Source organism: Mustela erminea, chromosome 7, assembly GCF_009829155.1.
Source record: "Mustela erminea isolate mMusErm1 chromosome 7, mMusErm1.Pri, whole genome shotgun sequence".
Classification (NCBI taxonomy): Eukaryota; Metazoa; Chordata; class Mammalia; order Carnivora; family Mustelidae; genus Mustela; species Mustela erminea.
This window is the reverse complement of record NC_045620.1, coordinates 103,547,310-103,556,721: the sequence shown is the minus strand read 5'-3', so window position 1 is coordinate 103,556,721 and position 9,412 is coordinate 103,547,310. Positions and strand designations below refer to the sequence as shown.

Genomic DNA, 9,412 nt, shown 5'->3' with positions numbered 1-9,412 from the left:
TATCCTGACTGAGCCCAAATGGAAGTTCTTTCTGAAAAAAAAGATGAGCTTATGGACCACATCTTCTTTATCCATTCATCCGTTGAAGGGCATCTTGGTTCTTTCCACAGTTTGGCGACCATGGCCATTGCTGCTATAAACATTGGGGTACAGATGGCCCTTCTTTTCACTACATCTGTATCTTTGGGGTAAATACCCAGGAGTGCAATGGCAGGGTCATAGGGAAGTTCTATTTTTAATTTCTTGAGGAATACACTATGGAGTATTATGCCTCCATCAGAAAGGACGAATACCCAAATTTTGTAGCAACATGGATGGGACTGGAAGAGATTATGCTGAGTGAAATAAGTCAAGCAGAGAGAGTCAATTATCATATGGTTTCACTTATTTGTGGAGCATAACAAAAAGCATGGAGGACATGGGGAGTTAGAGAGAAGGGAGTTGGGGTAAATTGGAAGGGGAGGTGAATCATGAGAGACTATGAAAAACAATCTGAGGGGTTTGAAGTGCGGGGGGGATGGGAGGTCGGGGTACCAGGTGGTGGGTATTATAGAGGGCATGGATTGCGTGGAGTACTGGGTGTGGTGAAAAAATAATGATACTGCTATGCTGAAAATAAATAAATGAAAAAAAAAAAAAAGATGAGTTTATCCTTTGCTGAGAACTGAGATGAAGCTATCCAGCAGAGAGAGCTTCCCCAATGGGAGGTCTGTTGAGTAGCTTCTTTGAACGTGTAACTGAAATGGGTCATCTTTTCTTTCTTTTTTTTTTTTTTTAAAGATTTTTATTTTATTTATTTAACAAAAAGAGATCACATGTAGGCAGAGGCAGGCAGAGAGAAAGGGGAAGCAGGCTCCCTGCTGAGCAGAGATTCCAACGTGAGGCTCAATCCCAGGACCCTGAGATCATGACCTGAGCTGAAAGCAGAGGCTTAACCCACTGAGCTACCCAGGTGCCCCAATGGGTTCCCTTTTCTAAAGAACTGGAAATTATCACCTTATAGGGGCGCCTGGGTGGCTCAGTGGGTTAAAGCCTCTGCCTTCGGCTCATGTCATGATCCCAGGGTCCTGGGATCGAGCCCCGCATCGGGCTCTCTGCTCAGCAGGGAGCCTGCTTCCTCCTCTCCCTCTGCCTGTTTCTCTGCCTACTTGTAATCTCTATCTGTCAAATAAATAAATAAAATCTTAAAAAAAAATTATCACCTTATAGAGGATGCACTCACAGAGAATAATTTCGGCGCCAGGCGGCTCACAAATACATATGAATGTGTTGATCTTCTGACTTTATAGGTTACTTCTCAACGATGTGAAACGGGTCATTTCTGAACTTCAATGATCTAGATCCTTCTAGAGCCCTGATCTCCATATGTGTAATCTGAATTCCTTCCCAATATCATCATTTCTTTTCTTCGTTTATCCTTGGAATAAATATATATGTAAATATATTTTGTAGAGCTGTCTGAGATTCTGCTGAGCCCTGGGGAGAAATGGGAGCAATGTCTTATGTTGACTTGTGAAGGTATTCTTGTATCAGTTGTAATCCTTGAGCTGAGGCCCCATTTATCCCAGTCTGATTGGGAAAAGTTGAGACAGAAGTTCCCTTTGACTCATAATCCCTCCATTGTAATGAACTCCTTATTTTGTGTAGCAATTTGCATCCCCAACTCCAAAGTGTCTCCTGTGAGGGATGAAACTTCTGTCCTAAGGATTTCTCATGAACTCCTACAGCTTTCTCATCAGTTAAAATATCCTTCCACTACTTAAATGTGAGATAGCTTGATTGTTTATTTATTTATATGTTTGCTTTTTCTCTGGAAAATTTGATGCACATGAGAGATGAAGAGGAAAGAAAACTAAAGGGAACATTAATATCTTTGATCCTTATTGAAATTGTCTGTTCTGTGCATGAGAGAGGTAACAGTTGAGTGCACATTTGAAAAATGTTAATGTATCGTGTCAAGGTTCTATTTATTCATGGGTCAGTTGTGTTTGTGGGTTTTTTATTTGTTTGTTTTGTTTGTAGATTCTACATATAAATAAAGACATATGGTATTTGTTTTTCTCTGTCTGACTTGTTTTGCTTAGCATTATAGTTTCTAGGTCCATCCATGTTGTTGCAAATAACAAAATACCATTTCCTTGGCTGAGTAGTATTTCAATGTAAATGCCAACTACTTCTCAACAGAAGGAGGAGTTTATATTTGCTATGAATTTACTACGATAGTCTATTTGGGTGCTTGACCACCAAACAATTTTACTAAGTTTTCTCATGCATATTTCCTGTGGAGATAGCATGTATAGAATACTATCTAGATAATATCATAACAGAGCCATTAGTCAAACTGGGAAAGTGGAGGTTCATAAAGTGGAAAAATAAAAAATAATAAATTCCGAACAACACTGAATAGTCTCTCACCGACAATATGGCAAACATGTTCAGCTCCAAATGTATATAGATGTGCTTTCACATAAATGGCTCAGGTTTCTGAAGCTCAGCCTGTGTCACCATCCCTGACACATGCACACAGGCTGGGAGGGCCATGGTGAGGTTCAGGGGGGCTCTCTCTGGCAGGTCACCACCACTCAGCCCACAGGCTGCTCACGTCCTTTCTAGAGCTGGTTATACCCCCCTGAGGATGTTGCCTCCCAGGGCCCAGGATTCAGTCCAGAGCACTCAGCTGCACGTTACTGCCCTGAGTTCCCCAGCACCTGCCTCTGAGCCTCTGAGCCAGCTCAGAGCCTCTGCTGTGCTGGCTCCCTGCTCAGGCATCACACGTGCCCAGTGGGGACCGCCAAACAGAGAGGTTTGTGTTCAGGCCTGAACCACTGTGGGCGGTTTGTGTGTATCTTGCCTGCAGTAATAAACTCCCACATCGTCAGCCTCCACTCTGCTGATTCTCAGGGTGAAATCTGTCCCTGACCCACTGCCACTGAACCTGTCTGGGACCCCAGTGTAACGGTTGGAAACCTTGTAGATCAGGCCCTGTGGGGACTGGCCTGGCTTCTGCCGGAACCAGCTTCAATATGTGTTTCCATTACTGTGTACAAGGCTCTGACTGGCCCTGCAGGAGATGGAGGCCGGCTCTCCGGGGGTGACGGACAGCGAGAGTGGGGTCTGTGTCAGCACGACCTCCCCGCTGGATCCTAAAATAATGAGAGATAAGAGCAGGTTATGGAAGAACATTATGAGCTATTATTAAGAACTTAAATTTCATTTATATTAGGCTAAATCATATTTTGTGATTTGATTCTACTCTAATATATCCAAATTCCATGGATAACCCAAGAATTGCAGGGCACAGAGTGGCACATTTTTTTCTTTCAGCATCTCACTAAAGCACTGTTCTTCATTCCCTTTAGTTTCCTCATAGCTTTCACTGTCTCAAAACTAATTCCCCTATTTGAGGACAATCTCACCCCTGGACAGAAGCACACATAGGGACTACCAGCACCCAGACAGCTCACCCTCCCCACCCCAATCTCCTTCCTCATCCTCCTTCTGCTCATACCTGGAACCCAGAGGATCAGCAGTCCCAGGAGCTGAGAAGGGAACCTCATTTTGAGAAGCTGAACTGATGAGTCCTAGTAAGTAAACACAAGCTCAGAGCTGACCTTTATGTCAGACTTCCAAGGCAAGGTCCTCCCCAGGGGGACAATATGCAAATCTTGTGGTGGATGTGGCAGAGGGGAAAGAGCCAAAGGCTGGGCTCAGGTCCCTCTCCTGGGAGTGCAGTAAACTTCTGTGTTTGCAGGGAAACTAACAGAGACAAATTCCCACTGCCTCATGGGAAGCAGGATCTTCCTGCGATAATTGGGATCTGTGGCAGGACACAGTGCTCATAGACCTGCCTTCTGAGAAAAGCTCCAGAGACTCTGATGATACAGGCACGTGTGTCCAGAGTCAATTCTGGGAGGTGAATGGCCATCCTGCTTGGATTCCTGTCAGCTAATGTCCAGGAGGAAACAATCCCAGTCCCTCTCCGGCTGATTGACCGGCGATCTCCAGATCCCAGGATGAACTGGAGATGGTTCAGGAGTCTCTGGGATTTGGTGCTTTCAGATTAATGGTTTAAAACAATTCAATGATTTAAAATGAATTGAACTCATCCTGGGGCCTCCTGTATTATTCTGTATGTGAAGATGAATGTAAAAAACCTACAGGGGTTGGAAAGAATCTCTCACTCTGCAAAGTCAAGAACTCATAGTCCTGGGGAAGAGAATAGGGTCAAAGACAGAATTTATGCTTTTGGCAGTGAGGATGCCCTTTGTGGTAACCATTTGTTACAATCTGGTGACTATTGATCATACTTCTCTCTCTCTCCCCACATAGACACACAGACAGACATTCAGATGAATAGATAAACACACATACTCCATAACAATAAGAAATTTCTTAGAGAAGCACTTCCTAAGACGATGGGGCCAAAGAATAATGTTTCATTTTGTAATGTTTCCTCTCAATTATCTTTTTCCTATGATGTTTCAGAAGACCCTTCCCATATAGAGGCTTCCTCATGATGTGTAAGCAGTTGCTATCAGGGGTTCTGGTTCCTTGTTAGCTCTGTGAGAAGTTGTGTCCCTCTCCCATGGGTTTATGCTTGGCATCCACAGCCATGACTCTGCAGTTCAAGAAGAGATTCTATAGGTGAGAATAGCAAGGGCTGGGTAACCGTTTGAATGTCTAACGGTCACCTATACATATGACAGACATTTTCTGGGGTCTTCAGTGAACCACAGTCCTATGGAAGAGGGTGTGGGGTGAGAGCTGCTTGGGGCATCAGTTTATCAACCATCCTTCATTACAGCTGGGATATAACCTGACAATTCTGCATGTGTCAGCCTGATGGAGGGGTTAGTTGTTTGTGAGAACTGTATCTACATGTATGTATATCATACATATGTATGCATATAGACACACATTCACATATATATGAATGAACATTAGATTTTAATTACATTTAATAAGTCTGAATGATCTACACATTTTTTTCACTATTACTCAAAGTAATCTCAGTTATATGTTCTACAATGGGGTGAATTTTATACTTTTAATTCAAATATTTTAAAATATTTCTTTGTTTTACATCTTGTTATAATGGATTTCCAAGTATTCCTTTTTATGTCATTGGATTTAATAAAGGCTGTCGAGTTCTATGTGAAAGATGTGTAAAAATTGCATTAGTCAGATTTTACACACTATTTTAACAAACAAGTCAAATACTCAGTGACTTGTCATACTAAGCATTTGCTTCTATAGTCATGGATGTTCATGTTGACAATAATTTGGATAATGCACTCAGGGCTCAGCTGCATGGTTCTTGTTCAGGGAGATGAATGGCTCATTAGCCTATAGATTGTGGTTGATCTGGAGCCAAGACAGAGTGTGGTGACTACCCATGGCACATCATTCTCATGGCAATCTGTAAAGGGTACAGAAGCCAAAAAATAAACAATCCAAGTCCATTTATTCTGACCAAACTGCATATAATTTCTATTTATTTTACTGTGTCTTTGTAATTATTTAAATTTCTACAAATCAATTATTCTATTTAATTTTTAAGATATGTGGTCTTGTTTTTTCCAAATAATTATATTTTTCAATATTTTCAGTCTACAAAGAAGTTTGTAATTTAATTTTGTATGAGATAGAAAGTTAAACTGGAGGGGTTTTCCACCTGTGGCCTTAAATCAACAGGTGGCTTTCAATAGAAATGTCTTACACAAAAATAGAGAATTAAAGAGAGTCTACTTGAGATAAGTAAAAATGCTGTACAGCAGAGCATCTTAAAGCTCACACAGCTCTCCTGCCATCTTGTTAAAATGGAGAGCCATGTGAGTAGGTATCAGGTGGAGACAGCTATTTGCATGTATCACAGGCTTTCAGGGTTGTCGATGATGCTCTCATTAATAGAGAATAGCAACAACGTATTCTTACATTAAGAAAAAACAATGCTTGACCCACACTTAGTTTTTTTTTAATCTCAGAAGTCCGTCACTGTCATGTTATTTCTATATACATGGCACAATTTCCTTATTCTTTCTGTTTCCTTAGTCATTTAACAAAATCTCCTTGTTATGAATTCAGAACTAATGATGATAGCTAGAAGCATATTCAAACATATGCTGTGGCCTTCCCCTAACTGAAAAACTTCTGAGAGATGTAAAACAGTGATCATCTCAGGCTGTCTTCTGTCAGCTCCCCATCACCACCGTCACTTCTGGAAGCACATTTCCAGAGCCCCCTTTCCTCTATGGTTCCTTATGGAGTTACTCACGAGGCACCTTACCCTAGATCTGGAGGTCAGAAGAGGAGGATTCAATGCCTTCCATCAACACCCTGCAGGCAGGTGAGTGATAAGTGAGGCACCAGAGAATCACCTGGGATCATCTGCGGTGGCTAGAGCATCAGCCTCTCCATCCCTGGCCCTCCTAGACAGGCCTGAGGACCACATGGTTAGGCAGCCTGTATCTCCAATGGTATAAATTCTCTGACTTATGGTGGATCATCAAGGATCACTGTTTCTAGTGTCTGCTTCCCTTATTACTAAATCCCCAGGCCTTTGAAAGAGACATTGCTTCCCTTCTCCCAAAGCCCCCAGTGATGACCAAATTGGGGCTGCCTCTGATAAACTGTCTGAGCGGGTACAGGCATCAGAGGAGCAGCGGGAATAGCCCAGCCCCTCACATCTACTTCCCTGGTGGTTTATGCTCTGACCATGTAACACTGTGGGGCAGGTAACTGTTTAGACTGCAGGCAATAGTAGGTCCCAGCATCTTCAGGCTCCAGGCTGCTGGTGGTGATGGTGAAGTTTGTCCCAGACCCGCTGCCGCTGAACCATGATGGGACCCCAGTTTCCAACTTGGATGCCTGCTTAGGAGCTCTCCCTGGCTCCTGCTGATACCAGGCTAACCACTTCTTAATGTTCTCACTGGCCCATCAGGTGATGGTGACTCCTTCTTTTGGAGTCAATGGACAGGACGGCGGAGACTGGGTCAGCACAATCTCACCATGGGAGGCTGAAACCACGCAGGAAACATCAGCAGAGTCTCAGGATATATGTACAGGAAGTCACCAGCATCTAGTTAGGTAGGAGAAAAATACTACTTTTTATTTTAAGATTTTATTTATTTATTTGACAGACAGAGATTACAAGTAGGCAGAGAGAGAGAGGGAAGCAAGCTTCCTGCTGAGCAGAGAGCCCAATGCGGGGCTTGATCCCAGGACTCTGGGATCATGACCTGAGCCGAAGGTAGAGGCTTTAACCCACTGAGCCACCCAGGTGCCCCAATACTACTTATTTTTAAAATAAGCCAAATTCATCTGTGGAAGGTTTCCCAATGAAAAAAGAAAACAGGGATGGAAAATCATACCCCACTTTAACCTGCTTTATCCAAGTATTCTCACCTGGAACCCAGATGAGCAGAAGGCCAAGAACTGTGATGGAGTCACCATCTTGCTACTTTCAATGGGTCCAGTGTATTCATGCCACACACCCAGAGACTCTGGTATAAGACTTTGAATGGCTGAAACACTTCAGATCTAAGAGGAAGAAGATATGCAAATTATGGGACATTCATTTTTCTTACGCACTCAAAAATTAAGTTTGTCAAAAAAATTCCCCCATGGAGCCCCATTCTTCACTAGTGGTGATAAGTCTCCCACTTCTGCCCATGTGGAGGTTTTGAAAGTGCTTACCCCATGCTGGGCCAACTACAAAGTCTACCAGTAAGGGGCATGGCATATGATCTAATGCGTTCCTCTGGCGAAATTCCCTTTTGCTGCAGTGAAGAGGGGGTCACATCCTGAGACTCGGCCAGGTCTATATTAACTCCCTGCTCTCTGCTACAGTTCATTGCATAAACATCCTCCAGAGCATCCCACCAGGCCATACTCTATCAATTGCATTCTGTTAATTGCACACCATGAGCGAGATATGGTGAGGACTTTCCTAACTTGCAAAATTACATGTGTTCTAACAGTGGAATGCAAATTTATGTGGCCCCCTTCCCTGGTGGCTATGTCGTGGGTCTAGATATCTGAGGAATGCGGACACATCCTCTCAAAGGTAAAGGACAAGTACTTGTATCTTGTACCTCTGACCACTGAGGTTGAAACACAGCACCCTTAAGGGTTGAGTGTTGAGACAACACAATCCACACTTAGAAAAGCTACATCATTCTGTTTTTAACCACTTTTGAAGTCACTAGTGTAGAGCGGAGCAGAGCCAGGAGGGACTCTGTATCAGGTTTAGATCACAATGCAAGTGGCCCTATTACGTGGGCCCTAAGACCTCTCCCATTGTTGTTTTTATGTGCATCTGTGTCCAGGAAGGATGGTGTGGACACTCTGGCAAGACCAGATGAAGACTCATAGCATAGACTTCCGGGTTCTTTGGCAAGTCTTGGCCCTTCTCTAAAACAACCTATTCACTGTTCAACAAGTAGTTCCCAGCATAGCTTAGGCCCTTGTAGACCTGTCCACGGCACATCAATTAACTGTGTGACAGAGCTGTTCTTCCTAAACCAGAAATGTCACACCAGATTGTAAGAATTGGTGGAGCCCAGCAGCAGTCAACCTCAGAAAGGAGATAGTATTTTCTTTAGTATTGGACCCAAGCAGATTTAGCAGGCAAACTTAATTTATGGGACAAGAGTTTCAGATCACCACAATACTCACCACTCTTGCCCAAACACCCCTGAATAAGCTCCTATTTTCAGGCTCATGAGACTTTATATCTAATGCATTTTCTTATTTCTTATTTTCTTATTTCTGCATTCTTGTTGCTCCAGCCAGGAGGGGACTGCCTGTTCCAAAATTAGCTAATTCCCAGAGGCAGTAAAAGACTTTCCCAAAGGCATACATTTGATATGCAAGCCAGACAATCCTGAGCCCCAATCCTTACTCTCTTCCTTTCTTTTTTTTTTTTAAAGATTTTATTTATTTATTTGACAGACAGAGATCACAAGTAGGCAGAGAGGCAGGCAGAGAGAGAGAGAGAGAGGGAAGCAGGCTTCCTACAGAGCAGGGAGCCCGATGCGGGGCTCGATCCCAGGACCCTGAGATCATGACCCGAGCCAAAGGCAGCAGCCCAAACCACTGAGCCACCCAGGTGCCCCCCTCTTCCTTTCAATGAGACCAGCAATTTGTGACGTTTCCCTCTACCCAAATTCCCCTTGGGTACCAGAGGACAAGGGGCACACTTATAGTCTGCAGCCTGATGAAATTTTCAAACTCTCCAGTGTTATGTCTAAGTAGCTTTTTGACTTTCCTTCTCCATTACTTCTCATGAAATATGCAGTAAAATATACAGGCAAGCAGTACTTCTCTCTGTCTGCTCTTCTCACCTCAGTACTACCTGTGCTGCCGGGTGGTATGCTGTGTGTTCTGTTTCCAGGGGGCAATGTGTATGATA

General features: G+C 43.3%; 1 pseudogene; it reads right to left on the bottom strand.

The window, feature by feature from the left end:
- Positions 1–2,796: 2,796 nt before the first annotated feature.
- On the bottom strand, positions 2,797–3,617 carry LOC116596453 (annotated as a pseudogene).
- Between the last annotated feature and the right edge of the window lie 5,795 nt (positions 3,618–9,412).